This window comes from Pangasianodon hypophthalmus, chromosome 23 (genome assembly GCF_027358585.1).
Source record: "Pangasianodon hypophthalmus isolate fPanHyp1 chromosome 23, fPanHyp1.pri, whole genome shotgun sequence".
NCBI lineage: Eukaryota > Metazoa > Chordata > Actinopteri > Siluriformes > Pangasiidae > Pangasianodon > Pangasianodon hypophthalmus.
Genome location: NC_069732.1, coordinates 4,158,674 through 4,181,720, shown reverse-complemented (window position 1 = coordinate 4,181,720; position 23,047 = coordinate 4,158,674). Strand labels below are relative to the sequence as shown.

At 37.1% G+C, this 23,047-nt stretch overlaps 1 protein-coding gene across 1 annotated transcript in view; it reads left to right on the top strand.

Moving 5' to 3' along the window:
* Nucleotides 1-1,818: 1,818 nt before the first annotated feature.
* Nucleotides 1,819-23,047, top strand: part of gcgra (glucagon receptor a) — a 71,129-nt gene continuing 49,900 nt past the window's right edge. The window contains exon 1 of the mRNA XM_026946077.3: nucleotides 1,819-2,204. The gene's annotated coding sequence lies outside the window, so the exon portion shown is untranslated. The remainder of the gene's footprint in view (nucleotides 2,205-23,047) is intronic.

Sequence of the window (23,047 nt, the reverse complement as noted above, 5' to 3'; positions counted from 1 at the left end):
TGAGGTGGGGCCTCCATGGATCGGACTTATTTGGCCAGCACATCCCACAGATGATAGATCGGACTGATATCTGGGGAATTTGGAGGCCAAGTCAACACTGTGAACTCTTTGGCATGTTCCTCAAACCATTCCTGAACAATTACTGCAGTGTGGCAGGGAGCATTATCCTGCTGAAAGAGGCCACTGCCTTTAGGGAATACCGTTGCCATGAAGGGGTGTACTTGGTCTGCAACAATGATTAGGTAGGTGGTACGTGTCAAAGTAACATCCACCTGAAGTCCAGGACCCAAGGTTTCCCAGCAGAACATTGCCCAGAGCATCACACTGCCTCTGCTTGCTTGATTTCTTCCCATAGTGCATCCTGGTGCCATCTCTTCCCCAGCTAAGCGACGCACACGCGCCAAGCAGTCCACATGTTATAAAAGAAAACATGACTCATCTAACCAGGCCACCTTCTCCCATTGCTCCATGGCCCAGTTCTGATGTTCACATGCCCATTGTAGGTGCTTTTGGTGGTGGACAGGAGTCAGCATGGGCACTCTGACCGGTCTCTGGCTACGCAGCCCCAACAACATCAAGAACTGACTGTTCACTTTCTGCTTAATATATCCCACCCCTTGACAGGTACAATACACACACACACAACTGTATGCAGGCCACCAGACTTGAGGGCAATTGGCTGTTTTTAAAATGCATTTAAAAAAATAAATACTTGACCAACCAGACATTGTAATTTGACATTGCTAGCCAAAACAGCTATTCAGTTGCAGTAACGTTAGCTGATCAGTCTAGGCTAAAAGTTCCTCATGTTAGTACAATTTTAAGTTGTTGTGTAATATAGTGCTGTAGTCAAGACCATTGTCAAGTCCAAGACCAGGACTAGCCAAGACTAAGTCAAGAGCAGGTCTTAAGGGGGTCAAAGCCAAGTCAAGGTTGTGTCCAGATGAAAGCAAGACTGAGTCAAGATTGAGACAGAAAACCATCAAATACTTTTTTTGAAGCTGGCTGGTTTGAGTATTTCAGAAGCTGCTGATCTCCTGGGATTTTCACAACCAACAGTCTCTAGAGTTTACTAAGAATGGTGTGGAAAACAAAGGCTCTGTGGGAGGAAACATCTTGTTGATGAGAGAGATCAGAGGAGAATGGCCAAACTTGTTCAGGCTGCCAGGAAGGCTACAGTAACTCCATTAACCACTCTTTACATCCACGGTGAGCAGAAAAGCATCTCCGACTGTCAGAAGCAGAAGACCACGTCGGGTTCCTCCCCTGTCAGCCAAGAACAGGAATCTGAGCTTACAGTGGGCACTGGTTCACCCAAACCACACAGGTGAAGATTGCAAAAAAGACCAGGCGATGTTTTTCCGATCTTCAACACTCTAGTTACAGCACGTCACCACCAGCACGTCACGGTCAGAGTCACTGAGATCACTTCTCCTCATTCTGATGTTTGATGTGATCATTCACCGAAGCTCTTGGTCTGTATCTGCATGATTTTATGAATTGCACTGCTGCCACATGATTGGCTGATTGGATAATTGCACAAATGAGCAGGTGTACAAGTGTTCCCAATAAACTGTATGGTGAGTGTATTAAAGGTGCCACTGAATGATGTTTAATAGCAGCAGCAATAGCAGCAGCAGTGTGTGTGTGTGTGTGTGTGTTTCTAATGCATGTTTAATGCGTGTCTGGGTTAGTCACAGAGCTGTCGTGCTTCACATCTCCGCTTTCAGTTTAGTTTGACTGAATATTAGGGCGCTGGAGCTGGAGCGGTGACGTCACAGGGATCCAAATAGACCTTCCGCCGCGCTCGCGCTTCACTTTGACCGCGTCAGCGCGCGCCGGTGTGTGTCTGAGAGAGAGAGAGCGAGAGACAGAGAGACAGAGGAGGGTGTATATGTGTGTGTATGCGTGTGTGTGTGCGTGCGTGAGTGTGTGTGTGTGTGTCAGCCAGTCCTCCTGCGCTCAGAGCCGACTCCACGCTAAAATCCAAAGTGTAAAGTCGAAACAACAACAACAAAAGTCATCATCATCATCAACAACAACAACAACACCACCAACACCAACACCGCGCTCGTGAAGTGGATTAGGAGCTCAGAGTGGCGATGAAGTTTTTCGGGAAATGAGCGGGTGCGACGCGAGGACTCGGGACGCGCGCGCGCAGTGAAAACGCAAAGAAAAAAAAAAAAGAAAGAAAAAGAAAAGAGGTACCAAGTTTGCGTGATTAATTCCTACAGCGTTTTCACGAGTGTTGGATTTGATGTTTGCTGGATTTTTACACTCTGTCTGAGCTGCTTAGACCAGGTTCATGTTGGCAACCTGCTTAGATTAAACACTAACCTGTAAATATTTAGAATAAAGCAGAAGCACTAACCCTAATGCAGCAGTGTCAGTGGATAAATACTGATCTGAATCCCACACACCCTCAGGCAAACAGGGTGCTTCTCACTGTTCTTCCTTTAATATGCATGCTTCACCTTGTAATGTGGATAAAGTGCACCTTTAACAATTACACTAATAGTTTCTGTTGTTTAGTAAAGCTTTAAAGGATCCCTACATGCACCTTTCTGGGTAAAAGATACAAAAAACCTTGAAGAACAGTAAGGAAAAGTACAGTTTAGTACCTTTTTTTGCACCAGCATCTTATTTTTTTGAGAGCTGATTTGTAGAAGGCTGTATATGAGATGTATATATGAAACATATATATATACATACATATATATATATATTAATTGTCAGGAAGTTTCAGGATATAGAAAATAATTTTTCACTATTAACATCTTAACATGCACCGTTTAAATAGAATGATAATGAAGCTCCGAATCTATAAGCTCAAAAAAAAAATTACTAAACTGTATCATTCTTTGGTACCATCAAGAGTACAGTTCAATTGAGTTTTATTTGTATAGCGCTTTTAACAATGGATATTGTCACAAAGCAGCTTTACAGCCATATATCAATTCCAGATATAAATTTTACATTTCTAGAAACCTTTTGTACCTTTTGTACACCTTTTGTACCTTTAGTATGTATCTTTCACCTCAAAAGGTGCATGTAGTTCACACTTCAAGCTTTACTAAAAACTAATTATGTACCGTAAGTCTTTTTTAAAAAGCTACACCGTATCCACCTTTCCAGGTGAAACATACTGTACATATTAAAGGTACTAAAGTGGAACGCTTAAAAAATACCACCAGCAGAGACAAGGAAAGGTACGGTTTAGTATGATTTCTTCTAAGTGGGTTCTCAAGGGAATATGGACATTCTTAAAAATTCATTCTTAAAAAGTTCATTTGTAAGAAATTGTGTGAACAACTCCACTCTTAACATTCATAACTGTTCATTCTATGGAATATTTAAGTGGATAAATTTATCAAATGTGTAAGTTTGATATTTACAAATCATTTTCCAGGGTTGCACTGATTAAATATTATTAAAATAAAATATTTTTTTTATAAAAGGCAGTGTTTATAAAATATTAAGTATAATTTCTGTTAATCTATGAAAATCTCTGGATCTGATGTGAAAGCCATGAGAGTCCATCGAATGTATGCTGACAGGAAAGGTAGATGAAAGTGTGTAGTATCACTCGTTTCACATGATAGCTAGGGTTTATCACTGATTTCTGCCTGCTTTGTGGTTGTTTATAAGCCTGTAATCTGGCTGTTTGTTCAGGTTAAGGCTCTCTTGCATCATTTTTATCTTAGATTAGGTCGTATCTTTATTGTTGTCAGAGCGTTTTTTGTACCGAACTTTTTAAACTTAAGTGTAGACATGAATTAAGACCACTGGATGGCAAAATTTGGTTTTTAATCATTTTTTAACTGAAGCACTTAAAAAATAAACAGGAAACAGGAAAACAAAAATACACAGCTAAAAACATGGCTTACACAAAACAGCAGCTTTCACACAAAAATCACTTTTACAATTCCACAGAAAAATCTCTTTCAAGCCCAGTTCCAATCTTTTCCATTTTTTTATGAGATTGGATCAAATTCTTTCTTTTTTTTCCTCCACTATCCAATCTTGAGTATTGTATCGGTGACAGTTATTTTTTATTGTCAGGGATTTCAATGGGTTTAATCTAAAGCTAAGTAAGTTAAAACAAATAGAAAAGAAAAATTGTCAAACTGAATGTAACTTTTAAAAAAAGTGTTGTTAATATAGCACAAAATGGTTTGAATGTACATTAAAAGAGGTACAAATGTAACTAATGGTACTTTGATTAGTTGAATAATGCCCATAAAATAAATTTGTGCTGTGCATTTGTGCATTTTTGGGCTTCAGAACATTTCAGAATTGCTGATGTAGAGCACAAAATGAAGTTCTACAAGCGGTGAGTTAGTAACAAGATTCATAAACACTGTAAGAATGAGACTGATTAAACCCTGTAAGTGTTAATTAAACACTTGTTATTCGTTCAGCTCTGGGGAGTCTAATGCAATTTGCATTGCACGTGTGTAGCCAGGTTTGCCAGATTGGATCAATTGTTTCCAGTCTGATCACACTGTAAAAACCAACCAATTCACTCTAAACTAATACTAGGCAGTCTAATCAGACAGCTGGCAGGCAAGAATGTACCATTACACAATGATTTTAAACCAAAAAAAAAAAAAAAAAAAAACACTTGAAAGAACAACAGCTGCTGAGTTTGTAAGCTTTCAAAAAGCCTAAGGTGATTTTGTGATTAAAATATCAGGCAGCGTCGCTTGTGGTGCGAGATGATCCTGTAACTGAATTAAATGAGGAGTCAGTGGATTTGTTCTAAATCCCAAACTGCTGTATTCGATAGTACATGAATGTAGTGCTGCATGTGTTTAATAGAATATAGTGATGCAGTGATGGTGATTGACACATCATTTGGTAACTTCAGATCAGCTGATGAGACTGAAGCTGAAATGATTAGGGTCAGTAGTTTGTCCAGGGTTTTAAACAGGTAGCAAAAGAGCACATAGTTAGAATTAGCAGAATATCTTATATGTTCCTTGGTTCAAAATGAATGGAGACATTACTGTATTGGCTTCAGTGTTGCTCTGCAGCTCTTTCTACTGAAGGAATTTCAGTTAAAACAGCAATAATTAAAATCAACACGAGCTACGGATGACTCATGAAGTCTGTGTGAATTTCGTGTTAATATGACTAATTGTCTCTGATTATTATGAGAATGGATTTGGTGAGCACGTAAATTGCACATTTATGTAATAAATAGTAGAGCTGCATGATTCATACAGAAACAGAATTCAGGATTTTTTGGCTTAGAATCGAGATCACGATTCTTTGACCAACTTTGTAAGGAGCAATATGAATATTTATTATATTATTACATGATTGTAGCAGGATTTACAGCTCCATCTGCATTCTGAGTTACTGATTTACTGCACTTGTGTACTCCAAATGCTGAAATCCTACAAAAATAACTGCTATTAAGTATAAACCTAAATCATATCAGGATGCCAAGAGTGCAATTTGCCTCCCCAAGTTAAATGAAAGCAGTGATATTAACATCTAGTTAAATAATTAGTCATGTTTCCGATCTTCTGTGAAGAATGACTCTGAAAATTGGTGTAGATAAACTCTAAGCTCTATAGGTAATACGTCATTGGCGAGATTTGAGTAAGACAGCACATGCAGTCATGATTCACTCGCTCCAGTCATTCATTTCATGCATTTAGTCGTCGTTAGTTTAGTAATTTTGAATTTGATATTCAGTATATAATATTATTAAACACTTGCTGAAGGCAGACTTGTTGCTTCTCAATACAAGCATTTTAAAATTCACTCCCAGCTTTCCAATGATGTTTCTCCCCTTTTTTATTCTTCATCTTGTTATTCTTCTTATTTTATTCGCACTTGCTGCGCTTTAAGTGTGTGTGTGTGAGGTCATGTGGTACAACATCTGATGAAGTGAATAAGCTGGAATAGTGGAACTCTTTTATGCAATGCTGCAGAATGGACAATGTCTTTGAATGAAATTGTATTAAGAAAAGAATTTTAATATGATTTTTTGAGGATGATGTGGTTTAGGACGCAGCCACGCATGCACAGTTAAGTATTGACTTGCTGCCGACATTAAAAAGACACCGAACAGTTCGGAACTCTGTTTAACATCCAACTTAAGTGCACAGACTTTGGGTCTTTAAGTTGATTGAAAACATTGACTTTTCTATTGGGTTTTTTTCTGCTTTTAACAGACCTCTTAACACTTAAACGTCTTCAAAAATATGAACTCAGAGTAGTAATTTCATCTTTCAGAAAAGTTGACATGCGTATATTTCCCATAATGGCTCTCTTAGGCAGTGACGCTTTTGTTAAAACGATGCAATCAAAGCTAAATGATTTAACAATGGTTAACTTCAGACATAAACCATTTCTTTCTTGTATGCTGACATACTGTTGCTTCCAAGAGTCTCTAATCTAAACACGATTGTGTATTTATCATAAGCAAATGGTTCACGCTTCTCTGAGAAATTCTGATGAGGTGGGATTTAGATGTTCATAGAGGTTTGTGAAATGTGGATGCATTGTGAAGCTCAACAAAACAAGCATCCATCAAAGTCAGAATGAAATAAAAGCGTAGGCTACTGCTGGTCAAATGGCCAAAAAACAAAGCTCTTTCTGTCAGCTCACACTTTTTCAGCATCTTCTTTTCCCTTCACCACAGCAATATGTCATTTTCCTTGTGATTCATAATAGATTTAATCTAAGTTCACCTCAAAGGACGTTGTATTACTCTTGTAGAAATGTGTGATGTGTAAGTAGATACTTTTACTAACTGGAAGTTGCTTATTTTCCAATAACAGCACATCCCAAAGTGTTTTATTCCTCTTACGCCACAAGAATTTGCCAACACTAACAATTTCATACAGTAGTTACATTTAATGTTGTGGAATGTCTATGAAACTAGTTAGTTCCTTTAGAGTTTTAGTTACATTATAGCAGCTACAAACAGTCGTTCCTTCACCAGCCTCTCTTTTTTCTCTCTCTTAAAGTTAATAAGACAAAAAACATAGCTTCTGTTAGTCTTGAACAGAGAGTCTTGAAGACTTTCCCAGGTCAGAAGACTTAAAGTTACATCTTTACCTGACTGTTACAAAGCACTGACACTGGAGACTCCTTCCATAAATGCTAAACAGGAAATTAAAAATTCATCAAATCAAAAATTACACACATTTTTTTTTTTTTTTACATCTGTTTATGTGGAACATCCACCGTACAAGTCCCTGAGAATTAGCTGTTAATATAGAAATGATCACATATAAGGACAAGCGCTTTAATATAAACCTGTGATTTACTTATTTATAGCTTATAGTTATAGATGATTGACCAATCAGAACCAAGGAATTCTTCACAGCTGTGGTATAAGGCAAAAATACCCTATAACAATATGTGGAGACATTTTCTCGGTAATGAATATGTATTACAGTATTCGGGTTTTGTTAGAGTTTAGCAAATAAAGTGACAATAAGTCTCTTTTTTTAAAAGAAAATTGTGAAGTCAACATTTCCAAAAATGTAAATAGTTACAATTGATTAAGAAAAACGGAACAATCAATGTCCAGCTGTTAGTAACTGTGGAGTCAGTTAGCATTATAGAAGTAGTATTCGTATTAAAGAAGTTGATTAGCTACTATATAGTATATAGGGTACTATATAGAATATAGTACCGGTGTGGGTTTTAGCTTGATGGTGAACTAGCATGACAACTATGGGTGAGTGATATAATAATAAAAAAAAAGATCATATCATGATGCTACATGATGTGTATCATGATATGTAGTTTGCAGACTGAAAGAGAAAAATAGACTAAAAAAGGCAAACAGTATTAATAATTTGTAACATTTTGCAATTTTAAAGACAACATTTTAACATCAAATCATCCACTTCCATATCACAGTATATCAGAAAAACATGTTGTGACATAACCGATCATGAAATTGATGTTATATCGTCATACTGCCCAGCCCTAAGATGGTACGATTTTGAGAATACAAAGCACTTTCTGCTGTCTCCGGGCGCTCTGGATAAAGGCATCTGCAAAATGCTGTAAATGTAAATGATGATAGCCGCTATACTCTGAGAAAAGTGCGCTTTGACGTAGTTTATCAAATGATCAATATCATTTTATCATTTCACCCAGCCTTGCTGCATTTTATTACCATAATAACTGCTATCTGTGAAATAGACAGCTGAAAAGAGATAAATTAATCAAAGGCGACACTGTGGCCAGGTCTTCAGACACAGCGCTGGACTGTTTTTGTCTGTGAGTAAAAATGTCCTTGTTTTCAGTCACATTCATGAATCATGTTTCATGTAGATACTGTTAGGAAAACAGTTTTAAGATGTTCCGCACCAAATGACGTCAAGAAGGACTTTATCTCACTAATAAATTTAGATTCCCTTTTTTTAAAAAAAAATATTTTTTTAATTCTTTCAGCGTTAATAATGTTGAAACAGAATGTACGAGTTGATACAAGGTTGCAGACTGATAAGAGTACAAAAACGGGTAATGATGCAACACCAGCTGTTCTGCATTTTTGGTGAAATTCAACATATGGCCAAAAATGAAAGACCGTCACCTCTCCCTGTGGACCAATATGCCTTTACATCAAGGATTATACATTTGTTTTCTTTTAAATAACATTTTAAGAAATATTTTATCAAACAAAGAGAAATGAATCTAATAAAAAGTGTAAGCTAATTAACTTTGAGTAATATGGGTATGTTATTGACTGGTAGTTAATTTGGGGGAAAAAAAACAATGGAAAAGCCTAAATATTTGCACAAAAAAAGCTTAGGCTTGGCTCAAATGGAAAAGTAGGTCTATCATTAAATACAAATACGTGTTTTTTTTTTTTTTAAATAAATGATTATATAGGAGATGTAAGTCACAGTGCAATATCTAGATATATCTAATCATAAACACATAAAAATCACAGACGTTTTTCTTGATTTTATTAACAAAATAAATAAAGTGCTAAGTGAATGGGAATGAATGAACATCAAATGTTACATCTCTTCATTCAGCTGAAGTTTTCTGTTTTTGGACACAGGTGAAAAAAACAGTCATGAACTTTAGGTATTGTAGTCTTTTCACCCAAATCACTTTTTCTTCGTGATATTTTTATGACCACAGTCAATGGAAACACAGATTCATTCACATTTGCTGATTTATTTCGAGATAGCCCTTGCTTCAGAAATGCAAAAGTCCTGGACCTTTGTTTGAACTCCACTGCGGTAGGAGGAGCTGGATCAGATCTGACTCCACCCCCTGGAATTTTGAGAGGTGCTTGGACTATTGGACTATTCGGAGATTGGATTAAATTGCAGAACGTTTGAATGGAAACACAGCTATATTATTTTATATCTTCTCAGTTCTATGACCTCCAAAGGTCATGAGAACGACCTCTATGCGAATCAACAATAAATGAGCAGCCAAGCACAGCTTCCAAATTCCTGACCAGTCCACGTGTGCAAATAATTTGGTGTACATGAACCCAGTGGAAAAATACAAATGAAAAAAAAAAATACGTCACAAAAAAATCGAGCCTTAGCAAACAAACCAGGTGTGAAAACAGTTCATGAGGACAAAACATGACCATTGTACATATGTAACACATTTACACTAATGCACTAAGCAACACTTAATCCTCTGACCTGAACCCTGTAACTGAGGCTCGACTCCATCAGTTATGTAAAATATGCATGCGTGCAAACATTTCTGAAGGCTGACACATGAAACCAAACCAAAGGAATTCTTTTCAGGACTGAACTTACACATTTCCCTGACGGCTTCATCAGTTTTCATGGGATGTAAACGAAGTCATTTTTAAAATTCTTGGCTTGTCTAGTGGTGATGCACATTGTGGTTTCGAGTGGCTTCTTTCAGCTCTGTTATGAGAAACACATCCTATACTCAGCACCTCTATATTATGACACCTTTACAACTGAAAAGTTACAAAAGAAGTGTTCCAAGGTTATGGCTTTATTGTGATTAACAAGGCTTTTCTTCTCTTTCTCTATAAATTTCATAACATCTGTAATACAGCGTATATCATTTTCTCATGGCTGTTCAGATGTATTTGTTCCGGCTTGCTATATTTTCTCTGAACCTAATCTCCATCTAAAATCACCTGGTTTCATTGCTTGTTTATGCACAGTGCTTCGATTTTCTTTTTCCTCTCTCGAATTTCCTCAAGCTTTTTTCAAGATAAAACAGGAGACAGCCTTTCATGTTTCCACTTGTGCTGACTCTTTTATAGAGAAAAAGCAAGAGAAACACACGCTATCTTTCCCTGTATGCTGCTCCCACCCTCACAGAGGCTGTGATTGTTTCTTATCAGTCCTGGAAGATCTTTAGCAGTCATTAGGCGTGTGTGTGTATTCAGTAGCTGGACACAGTAGCAGCACTCAGGAACACACACGTGGAGGTGAGTGTTATTTTTATTGAAGTGGCATGCCTGAGGAATCCGAACGAGCTGAGAGAAGGAGCTGACAGAGGTAGAAAGACTAAAACAAGGCAAAACCAGGAAATATTACAAGCTGGATAGATCAACGCAAGTCATAATGTGCGTTAATAATGACAAAAACAGATGAGTAAATATTATTCATTCATCTTCGGTTGTCCTGGGCAGGGTCACGGTGGATCCGGAGCCCATCCCAGGAACACTGGGTGTGAGTCTGGAATACAGGCTGCATGGGACGCCAGTCCATCGCAGGGCACTATGCATGCACACATTTTGTCTTTGGGAGGTCGAAGGAAACCGGACAAACCAGAGGAAACTTACGTTGGCACAGGAAGAACATGTGAAAGTCCACACAGACAGTAACCCAATCTCAGGATCAAACCGGAATGCTGGCGCTATGAGGTATCAAAGCTTCCCTCTGCACCACCATGCTGCTCCGAGGATTATAATATACAATTAGTATTAGAGTATTATAATAGTCAATTAATTGATCTTTTGTAGATTGTTAATCAGTAAAAATTGATAAACAGTACTCAAGTTCAATCCTGAGCCCGGGTTACTCTCCGTGTGGAGTTTTGCATGTTCACCCAGTGTCCGTACAAGTTTATTCCGGATTCTCTGATTTTCTCCCATCTCCCAAAAACATGCTAGTAGGTGGACTGGCTAAGATAAATTGCCCCTAGACATGAATGAGTGTGTGAGTGTGTGTGATTGCATGGTGCCCTGTGATGGACTGATGCTCCACCCATCGTGGAATCCCACCTCACGCCCAGTGATCCAGAGATAGGCTCTGGATTCACTGCGACCCTGATAAGGATAAAAGCAGTTACTTAAAGCGAATGAGTACTTGAAACTTGATTTTCTTGGGTCTGATGTTTTATGTTTACGGGTGTGAATCCGTGGTGTGGCACTGTAGGTGTTGCTTGCCTCCATCACAGGGTGGATTATTTGAGCATGAGAACTATTGAGTGAGTTTTCTGGCCTTCAGTAATGATCTCAAATGTCTCAAATGAAGCCAAGGGTGCCAATACTTAAATTTTACTGAAAATAGAGAGAATGTCTGATGACATTAAAATACGACAAAAGTACAAGTTTGCAGTTTTAAGCCTGCTGCGTGAATCTCAAATGACTTTTTTTTTTTTGCATATTGCACGCTCTGTTGGTTATAGCGTTCTTAGTTATGCCCTCTGTAATGAGCATATATAAATATAAATTAAATATAAAAAGTTTAGCAAACAAATCACAAACCAAAAGCAAAGGTGACAGACAAAGTATCAGGCAATCAGCAGACAGATTTAACTAAGCTAGGCAAACCGGAAATAAAAAAAAAAAAAAAACACTCAGTAACATGGCATGAGTGAAACGCTATGGGCAAGACTTCGCAAAGATTCACTGAAAGTCTGTGTTTTTATGAGTTTGCTGTTTGGAACAGTTGGTGATGCTTCAGTGGAAGTCTGGGAAACTAGAACAAGGTAGCAGATCATGTGACAGGTCATGTGACTGTCTTTGTAGTTCTTTGTTTGATTGAGGATTCTGGGAAATGGAGTTTGTCTTGTTTCATGACAGATTAGACAAGTTGAAGATGCCAAATTTTACAATTTTGGCAGTGATAAGAACATTTTTCTGTTGGTAAATTTTTTTTTTAAAAAAAGGAACCTCAAGCATTTTACATTCCTGTAAAAAAAAGATTTCACCTAAAAATTTATTTTTTATTTTGCTCTTAAAAAAGGGAAATTGGTGCTGTTAAGTACTCTTATTAATCAAATCAAGAGAAATAAGTCACAGGTGACCAAAACAAAGGAATTAAGCAATGATGGGACTAATTGGAAAGCCAAAATTAAAGCATGTGTCACTGTTGCCGTGGAAACCATGACACAGACCGTGGTGGGCAAGATTGTGACAGAGATTTTGTAGTTGTTGTTGCTGTGATATTAGCATGTTCCTCGTGTTCAGTGTTTACTATGAAGCAATTTCAATATGATGGACAAAGAAGGAAAAAGGGGTTTCTCGAAGGTTCTTAGAAAGGGTTCTACTTGGAACCCTGTCTAAAAGAGAAATTCTCTGTTGTAGATTTCTCCAAACAACAAACCGAAATGCTTTTTATGATGCTAGATGCTAATCTTTTCTTCTAAAAGTAGTAAGGAACACTGAGTTTGTGTGTGGGGGTGAGATGATTATAATAAGATGGACGCGGGGTATAAATATTTCACCATGTGAGTGTTATGATGCTGTGTCTGAGCTGTCTCACTACAGGAAGTGCAGAGCCCAGAGGTCAGGACCTGGAATGCCACATGTAGCCGAGTCACACATGCTAAGAATAACTTTTTATCAATAGCTGCAGCTCTGCTAAAGTACACATGCCATGGGGACGATGCGGGATAATGGCCTGCCATGCACGTGTACATGCACTCAAACTCACACACACACTAGTGATGTCAAATCCTTTAAAAAAATGTATTTAAATCTGAATTACTTACAAGATTTAATTTTGAGCCTAAAATGTTGGTATTTCGAGCCTCAGTTTGTATTAACAGTAAACTATAAGGTTTCATCGCAAAAATTCCTTTTTTTAAATAAAGAAAATCACAGTGAGTAGGGTGGGGACTGTGACGATATAATATCCATATTTTAAATGTTTTTTTTTTTTTCTTAAACTATAGTTACAAACGCTGAAGCAGCTGATTTGATGTTAAATCTTTAAAATTGTAAAACGGTAACTTTTTTCAAAATTTTCCTACATCCCTGTATTTTCAGTGTTAAATAAACAATTTTTCTAGAAATTTTATGAAATTATCTTCAAATTCAAATTTGAAGGTTTATTTTTAAATGCAGTACTATTCTGCTGGCAGTTTGTTGGCAAAATGATATATCTTATATTATACAAATGTCTTCATGTATCATTATATTATATTTTTTGTCATATTGCCCACCTTTTACAAGGAGGCAAAACCATTTTATCATAAATTTTAAGTTTCAGATCCAGTTTTCCTTACAGTAATGGTTTCTTGTTGTTGATATTTAGCTTTGTTTTACATTTCTCAGGAAACTGCATGTAAGCATCTTCCATCTTTTTTTAGGCTAAATCCCAAATCGCTTTTTTTTTTTTTTTTTTTTTTTTGCTATGTATGCTCATATCATAGGGTATAGTATGATATATAGTATAACAGCATTGTAAAAGGGGACTTAATATGTCCAACAGACACCATTTGAGACACCTTACATGTAGTATTACTTTCAAGGTATATCATTTGTTAATTTTATATATTTATTTAGATATATAATACATATTTGTAAAAAAAAAAAAGGTTTTAGGTGACACAATTCCAAACATTTAAATGGGTATTTTTTGCTTTTGACTGTGCAGTTCAATTCATACACACACACTCACACACACACACATATTTATGGCACACACACACATATTTATGGAGGCATTATTTGCTTACCTCCATTATTTTATTGCGTGTGACGTTTTATATGTAACTTGTTAATATGTGTGTGTTGAAATGTAAATACACGCCTGATATCACATGCATTTTATGACAAATTTATGACACCCACATGTGTGCTAGCTCTCACAGCCTCACAGATAATCAGACGTGTGTGTGCTATGTGTGTTTTTCTGGCGTATACGTGCTCAGTAATAGCATGAGTACAGCCTGAGAAACTATAGGAAACAGTTAGCAACCGTTTATTTAGTTAGCATTGGCTTCTCTGTTTCTACCAGCTTCAGCTTTATAGGCAATTACGCTAAATGGATTAGCGGAGGCTTGATTAAATCTGTCTTAGTGCACAAAGCTGAGCGTGTGCACGTAGGTGCTGGGGTCAGCTGTATTAATAGATCCCTCTTACCTGCCTATAAATTATATTAGCATAGAGACTTTTTGTCCTGTTGGGCAGCACGTGGCATCTTAGAAATGGTTAGAAATGTCTCATGTCAACTTTATTGCCATATCCCAATCCTCGTTACATACTGATGTCTATTACATGCTCATACATACATACTGAATTGCCGGTTAATATGATTTATCCAATCTAAAGTTATGCACATGCATAGAGTGAGGTATCAGCTTTACCTTAACAACAAGAAGCATGTGATTCAAAGCAGCACATTCATATTTTTTAATTATTTTTTTCTCAGACAAGGCCGTTCAAGAGTTACCTTTAAAAAAGACAATGAGAAGAAGAGTTTGTTATGCAGTGAAGTTACTCAGCGTTTCATATTTGAAAGACATTCAGGAACACTGCTTTAGGTTTAATTCAGTAACACGAACTGTGTTTTCTAACATGAACATTTTATTGCACCTGACTCACCCATACCCATGATTACAAATGATTACACAGGGATATTTTAATAGCAATTAACATTACTTTCACCGCATAACCATAAATACAAATTAGTACAAATTTTAGTCAAACACAAAAATGGTTTCTGGGTTAATCTCCAAATAGAACAATTGTTTAAGCTGTTACAACATTACTATGAATATTAAAATATGCAATATTTATGATATTTTTAAAAATCCTGCATTCTTATGAGGCCCCCTGCTGGCTCGGAGGCTCTGCGTGACTTACACTGTTTATAGCTAGAAAAGTCCCTGAGTCTAAACCAGCATTTATTTTTTATTTGCAAGCTCATGTACTATTCAATTGTGCCTTTAAGAAGTCAAATGATTTCAAACATTCAAACCATTTTTACGTTAAACATTTATTTCAGGTATGAAAAATTCGATCAGAAACTCTCAAGCATTTTGCTGCAGGCAGTCGAGTTAAGAGTCAATGGGAATAAAAAAAAACACCTAAAAGGCCCAAAAACAGAAAATATTGAGCTTTCGCAGAGCTGGAGAAGAGGATAAAAAGATAGCAGAGTGTTTAGGGAGATCATCATCACCACCATCAGAAAAAACAAACACAAAAGACATAGACACAAAGACATGGCCAAAGAGTGGAAGAAGAAATCCAAACCAAATAGCAGGAGAGCATAAAAACATTTACATTTACTTTCATTATCTTAAAATACACTTTTATATCATATATATTATATATGATAATGAAGAAATCTGTAAAATCTGTTTTAGCGATTTCATCATTTTGACGTTTTTGAAGTGGTATACAAACTTCAAACTAGTAGGTACACACCGCTGTTGTATATCATTGCTCTGTACAATACTACAGATTTATTTTACTTCTATCCATCCAGTTCAAAGAAACCATCATAGCACCATTGTGTGGAGAATGATCCACTTCATGATTGATATCTGCTCAGCGGTAGTCCTATTCCAATGATGGACAGGGTGGGGGGGCCAATACTTTGTGTACAGCAAGAGATTGGTTACATTAAGTAATTATGGATCTACAAAGTGACCTGTATGTGTAGCTGATAAGCTGTCAGTGCCATGTAAGGAATAATATACTTGGTAATCAAAAAATGAAGCAGAATTACTATTACCACAAAGAAGTTGATTATTTTGAAGCGTTTTATTCCTCTTGTGTCACAGAAATGTTCCTAGGAGTAGTTTTTCACTAAAGAATGACAAATCATACTTTTTATCCATTTATAGTTACATCTAAAGTTGTGAAATGTACAAAACAAGTTAGTTCCTGTTCTCAATTACATTATAGTAGCTACAGTCGTTCCCTCACCAGCCTCTTTTTTTCTCTCTCTTGAAGTTAATGAGACAAAATGAGGCATGCGATAATGAGGCATCCCCCATACAAGCACCTGTGTATGTGGTTACTATAGAAACAATAGCGTATTAGAATGAGCGCATATAAACCTGTGATTGAGTCATTCCATTATTGAGGATGCATCAGACGTAGACTTGAGCGCACCGAACTTGAAGTCCCAGAAGTCACTGCGGCAAAACCACGGCGGAGGACGGAAGCCTGACCCATAACTGTAACCGTTTTAATGTCTTTTTAACGACAATAATCTATAATGCATCGAAAAAGAATGATTTTGATATATGATTTAGATTGAGATATATGAGGTTGTTGAAAAATCAGATTTATCTCTCAGAAGAATTTGAATTAAACTATGCTAGCTTCCATCCTGGGGCAAGGTAAACCTATTAGCTTAGTTTTTCGTTAATGTGAGGTCGCAGTTGCAATCAGTGAGCTTACTACATTAAAACATGCTTAATTAACTTTTGGTTAATTAGCCATTTAACAGTAAATCAATTAACAAGCTGAAACATATTACAGCATAGGGAGTAAGTCTGTTCTTTGCGCTCTTAGAATCGAGAAACAGCCTGAGATTGAGGCTAGTGTTGAGTCAAAGCCATTTGGGATTAGTGCTTTTTCCCACTCCTGCTTGTTTTAAACACACTTTTCTCTGAAACTCAAACAAAGAGAGAAGACTGGATATCATCAGGAAAGAGTTTTCCAGTGTGAGGAGGTTGTGTAACCTGAAATAGCTGTACAGTAGGTGGGTTATTTTAGAAGCTTGTCGAGTCACTCTGTGTGTCAGAATGACTCAAATCACTTTTGTCACATCCCTTACTAAGCCATATCCATCCGAACACAACTCTCCAGCTACATTTCATTGCTTATTTATGCAGAGAGCAGTGTTGCAGCACTCTTTCTGCACTTCCTTACAATTTCTTCCAGGTTGTATGGAGGGATAAAAACGGTCATGCTGATCTGGTTGACAGATTGACTGATTCATTCAGAGTAGTAACAGTCCTCAGACTGTTGTTTATTTCCCTTAAGTCAATGATTGCAGTCATTAATTTCCTGTGATTTATTATTTGCTCCACACACACATCCACTCTCACACTCAGGCTGCTACCAATTATATAAACAGCAATATGGGTTTTATGTAAACAGTTATATAAACAACCACAACTAATGCAAGATTCTGTCAATTATGTAATCAGCAATATTTCAGTTTTCGTGGGATGACCAAGATTCAGTCGGAGGGAGAGTTCGAGAGAGAACGCCGCCCTCTCGGTTTATCCCGTCCTCCTCAGATTCAAAGTGGTATTAATACTATAATTCTGTCCCTATCTGAGATTTACACATCATGCTGGCATAGACGAAGCAGGATTTCTTCATGTCAAACTAACAGAGTTAGGACTGTAACACAAACAGACACACAAACACCTGGAGGAGGAGGTTATGAAGAAATCAGGGTTGCCAGACTGGATTAACTGTTTGCAAACCACATGCAGGATAAAATCTTTCCCCTTGATTACGAACCCTCTCAGGCTGTGACTGAATTAAATCTAAAGTAAATAAGATCAATTGTCACAAGGTTCCACATGTGCCACATTTCAGTTTTTGTTTAAAAAATATGAAAACGTGGGGGAAATTTTTTTTTCCCATGTTGTGAGACACAATCTGGCAACCTGGGCAGAAATTTGCACTGGCTCCTGCTTTTATCCAGGACACAACTGAGCAGTCGAGGGTTAAGAACTTTGCTTAAGGTGTCAGCTTGGTGATGCTGAGATTTCAACTAATGACTTTCCAACAGGAGCCCATTGCCTTAAGCCCATGCCATTGATCCACCGCTGCACTAGCACACACAGCTACAGAGACCTGTGGACTATCACAGATGCGATAATCATCATTAACCATCAAGAGGACACCTGGAGAAAAATTAAGTTAATTTAAATAAATTTTTTTTACCCCATTTTGGTCATTTGCCAATTCCCACCCAATAGCTAGCTCTCCTATAGACAATATGACAAGCCGTAGACCATGAGGCATTCATTTTCATTTTAGCATTTTTTTTAAAAAAATTCATACGTCTACGTTGTATAACCAGCTCTGTAGTTTGTGTGGATATCACAGTAGCTTGGTGCTCCCAGTGAAACCACGGCAACCAGCGGGAAACTAAAGATAGAAACATCCATTAGAGACCAGCGTAGAGCGATTTGAGTGTGTCAGTGTGAACGCAGCGTTAGAGCACACCATCCCACTTGAATTTTTTCACAGTTTGGTCATTAGAGGTTAAGATTGTGCTGTAGATATTGAATAATTTTCAATATCTACACTCAGCTGAAAACACAGGGTCAGTGCAGTGGACCGGCTTCGCAGGAGCAATTGAGTGTTAAGGGTTTTGGTCAAGGACCCTACAGAGGCACCTGTGGGAACTGAACACTGTCTCTTCAGGTCAATAGCACAGAACCGTTTCCTCTGAGCCGCCGCTGTCCCCGTCTCAATGGTAAAGCTCAGCAATAAGAGCACCTAGAAGTGATTTATGTGCAAATGATGCAGTTCTAACATCCTCACACCAGTGCAAGGTCACATGCCATCTGTCATCTGCGCTGTGCCTTTTATCAAACACACTTCGTTTATAAACCTGGTTTTACATGAGTAGGACACAGTCTTCAGTACTGCAGTCCAGAGGATTTTCTACATCCAAACATTTACTGACCCAGATGTACATGCTGAATTTCTTCATTCATCCTGATTATTCACTAGACATTACGTTGTGCTTGCTTTTCTTGTTCTTTTTTTAAAAATATGTTGTACACTGTTTGTCCGAACATCTGTTTTTTTTCTGTTTTTCCGAGATTTTCCACTTTCCCCCACTCAGTACAAGTAAGATGTCACGTTCACAGCCTTAATGGAAAAGTTGGAGCGCATTAACTTGTCATTGACAGATTTTAATGTCAAATGTCAAAATGTTTCCTGTAAGCAAATATCATGGAAGCGACTTAAGGGCCGTATAAGATGCATCGGGAAAATCAGAATGATCACTTTATTTCTTCAAATACTTCAATCACACAGCTTTGTAAAATTAAATGTAGCATAAAACTGAGTGCCAACTAGAATACAGTGCATAGCTGTGATGAACTCTGAGTCGAGAGGATTGCTGAGGATGTAGAACAGTCCAAATCATTAGTCAAACAAGCGAAGGTCAACTGATCGTACTAACAATGTGAATCAGGGAAAAGAGGTTCAAAAACAGAAAGACAACACAAGAACAAACAAAATAAGAAAGAAATGAGAAAACCTAGCAACTGCATGGATGTGTGGTCTTTAAATACAGAGAAATAGGCAGGAAGCAGGTGTGTTGGAGCTCAGGTGAGTTAGATAGTTGTAATATCTGGACTGGATTGGGATTGGGAGTAGGGCTGCACAATATATCGAAATTATTGAAATATCAAAAATCTTGCATATCGCAAACGCTTGATTGATTTTAATACTTCAAAAAGTTACGAAAAGTCAAAGTTTTAGGGCGACGCACATACCAGAGGATGCTTTCTTTTCCTCAAAAGAACGTGAAACATGTATGTTGGTTTTGTCATTTTCAGTTTTTTAAATATAAAATATAATCAATTTTACACACTTACAGCATTATACCGCAAATCACATTATTTAACAAGTTATCGCATATCGCATTTTTCTTCAATATCGCGCAGCCCTGATCGGGAGTCATGGCTCCTGGATCGGTGATGGAGCTGGATGTGACAGTAGCTGACAGAATGAAATAAAAAAAGGAGAAGAGTCATTTTTTCAGTAAGTCATTTTTTCAGTAAGATGTCATTTTTTTCAGTAAGATGCCTTCACATATAGTGAATTGAAAAGCTTGAAAGCATGAAATTAAATAATAGATTGAGCAGTAAAGTACCAAGAAAGAAATTAAATCAGGTCATAAATTGCTTCTTGGTTTAAAACTGCATAAAGTTTATGTGATGTGGCTTTATGAGGAAATCAGCTGCTAGATTGTTCCAGCCTTCTTGGAGAACCTGCAGTTCTTCTGTCTCTGCAAATAAAATCACAGACTGGTCTATTATGTAACATGCTCCATAAAAAAAACTGAAACATTGAATCTTTTTAAACAGATTAATAATATTTGTGGGGTTTTTTTTCCTTTTTTTACTAACACACTAATGCAGTTGGCATAAAATATGCATTTTAGATCAAATTTACAAATATACCTAAGACTTTATTTTGTCCTCAAATGGTGGAAACAGATTTCCTCTAATTTAATACTTGCCCTTCAGCCAGTTTAATTTGTCTCTGAAATGACTGGAAATCACACTGTGACTGATAAATGCATCTGTTTGCATTGACTCTGTCCTCTTAGACTAGAACACTGTATCGTATTTTACACTTTCATTGCAAATTTGCAAAGGTGAACACACAAAATGGACATCTTAGAAGATTATTAGTCAATTCTCTGTCAATCCTGTTAGTAAACAAGCACACACACACAAATCTTCAGTACAATGTATCTTGCAAAATCTGAGACTATTTGCACACTGAATTTTCCCAGAGCCTCTGAGCTTTTCAGAGCAGGATATAGTCACTGTAGTGAAAAAAAGGTTTATGGCGTTGTAATTTTTTTTTTTTGATGCAGTTGTCAAGGAAATAGGAAAATTTTGTGGTTCGTCATTTGCAGCGTTAGTCAAATTCCTATAAAAGTTGCCAAGTCTTGGCCTCATTTATTAATGAAAAGTAGCAGAAGCTTTAACAATAGCCAGAAGCCTGGTTTGTGAGACTTCAGTTTTTCTAGTCCTTTACATCTCTAGCTTTTTTCTGCTCCTCACATTTGCGTGTCTCTTTGAACAATAATTATGGATTGGTCAATAATAATCATGTCAGGTGTCTGACCTTCGCTCTGGATTATGACCGTGTCAGCTATGATACAGTATGACCTCTGGCAGGGATGCTGATTGTGCATGTGCTTTATTGTAGGGATGTGCAAAATTACATATTGACAAAAAGATGAAAGAAACCCACTATTGACCAATTAGTCGATCATTTTGATTATGGCTGGGTGATATGATGATGTGATATTGATGCTACGATATACACTAATCAGCCATAACATTAAAACCACCTGCCTAATCACCTTTCAGTGGTTTTAACATTATTCACATCACGATACGTTTCTTAGAGTATTGTGGGTGTCGTCAGGTGTCACTGCTTTTATAACGCCATGATTGCTCTCTGTAAGCGACTGGATGTTAAACTCACAATCACTACATCTTCATCCTTGTGCTTCATAGTAAAATATTAGAGAAAGGAAACATTGGGATATACAGTATGTAGCTTAAAACACTCAAAGTTCACCCGCTCCAACAAACGACTGTTATGAATTTCAGTAAACAATATTAGTGACTTTCCTCTCAACTATAATTTGTTGTTTTTTAAGTAACATTTATGTACGCTTACTGAAAATCTCATGCTAACCATTTTTTAAAAAATTATTTCTACATTTCAATAGCCTGACACAGAAAACTCAAAAATCCTCAGAATGCCTAAAAATGACTCATCACAATAAACCATAACTGTTAAGTATCATTAATGTGATTACATTAATGCACAGATTTTTGCACAGATTATCTTTAAAGGGTCTCTTATTTTGTCTACTCTGGTTGAAAACGAATCAGCTGCAAAACATATATATAATATATATATATAATGCTTTAATGTTTGCCTTTAAGGCACCTAACGCTAATGTATCATGAGCAGTATTGCGATATGAATCTGCGATATGAAATCTTTGCCATCTCGCCCAGCCCTTATCTGAGATCAGCGGAGTGAAGAGACGAGGACGAGGCTCGTGTTTAAACATTGTGAGTGATTTATACCTCAGGTGATCAAAAGTGAGAACTCATTTCCCATTGTAAAGTTATAATTCTTTATCATTTGTTTTTCCATGTTGTTTTCTCCATTAGTAGATTAGGTTATAAATGTAAAGGTTGGTGTGGCCTTTTTCATGGAATTGGAATTAACTCTCGAAATCCGATTTTCTCCTAAATACAAACGTAACGAGTGACTGAGATGCATGCAATAGAGAAACAGACCTGAGTTCTGTAGTTTTCAGAACTCTATCTAATAAGAAAATGTCAAAATTTGACCATGTGAATGGTTTTCCCAGGCCTCCACACACACTTTTGGCCTAATCAGTGCTTTCCGTGTTTTTCTGCCAGCGCAGTGGTTTGAACTGGAGCGCTCTGAGACCATTTGTAAGTGTGCCAGGATGAAGTGGTGTTTGTTGGGTGTTAAGTGGTGCTCTACAGCAGTCTCTCGACAGGAAACCTGAAAGCACAGATCACAGGAACGGCACTCTGAGTGCTCTTTCAGTGCTCTACCGGTCCTGCTTTAACAGCTGCTTTGCGCACAAATACGCCGACTCTGGCAGGCAGGAGCCGAGGACATGCACAGCTATACTTGTGTGATTATACGTTGAGGCCATGTAATGGGTGTTTTTCCCATTTTTACTAACCTAATTCTGTGTTAAATACAACATCTTAGAGCGGCTGAATGTATCTGCAAACTGTCCTTAAAAATTAATTAGAATTCAGTATATTAGGCAAAAATCAGTCAATTTCAATTGTGGCTGTCATTACATGAGATTTACGCCAGACAATTATGTTTTTCTGACTATTTTCTGTGTTATTGCCATTTAAAATGGGTTCAATTTTTGTGATTAAAGCCACAAAAAATACAGTGAGAGAAAAAATCTGTCCTGTTTTAGTCTTTATTTTGGATAAGGACTGCAATGTAAATACAGTAATAACATGACTAGCTTATCAATAAGCCATCAGTAAGCAAAGAATTGAAAAAAGACATCGAGGGAAAAAAAATATTGCTTAATGTATTAGTTAATAAATAAAATAAAATAGC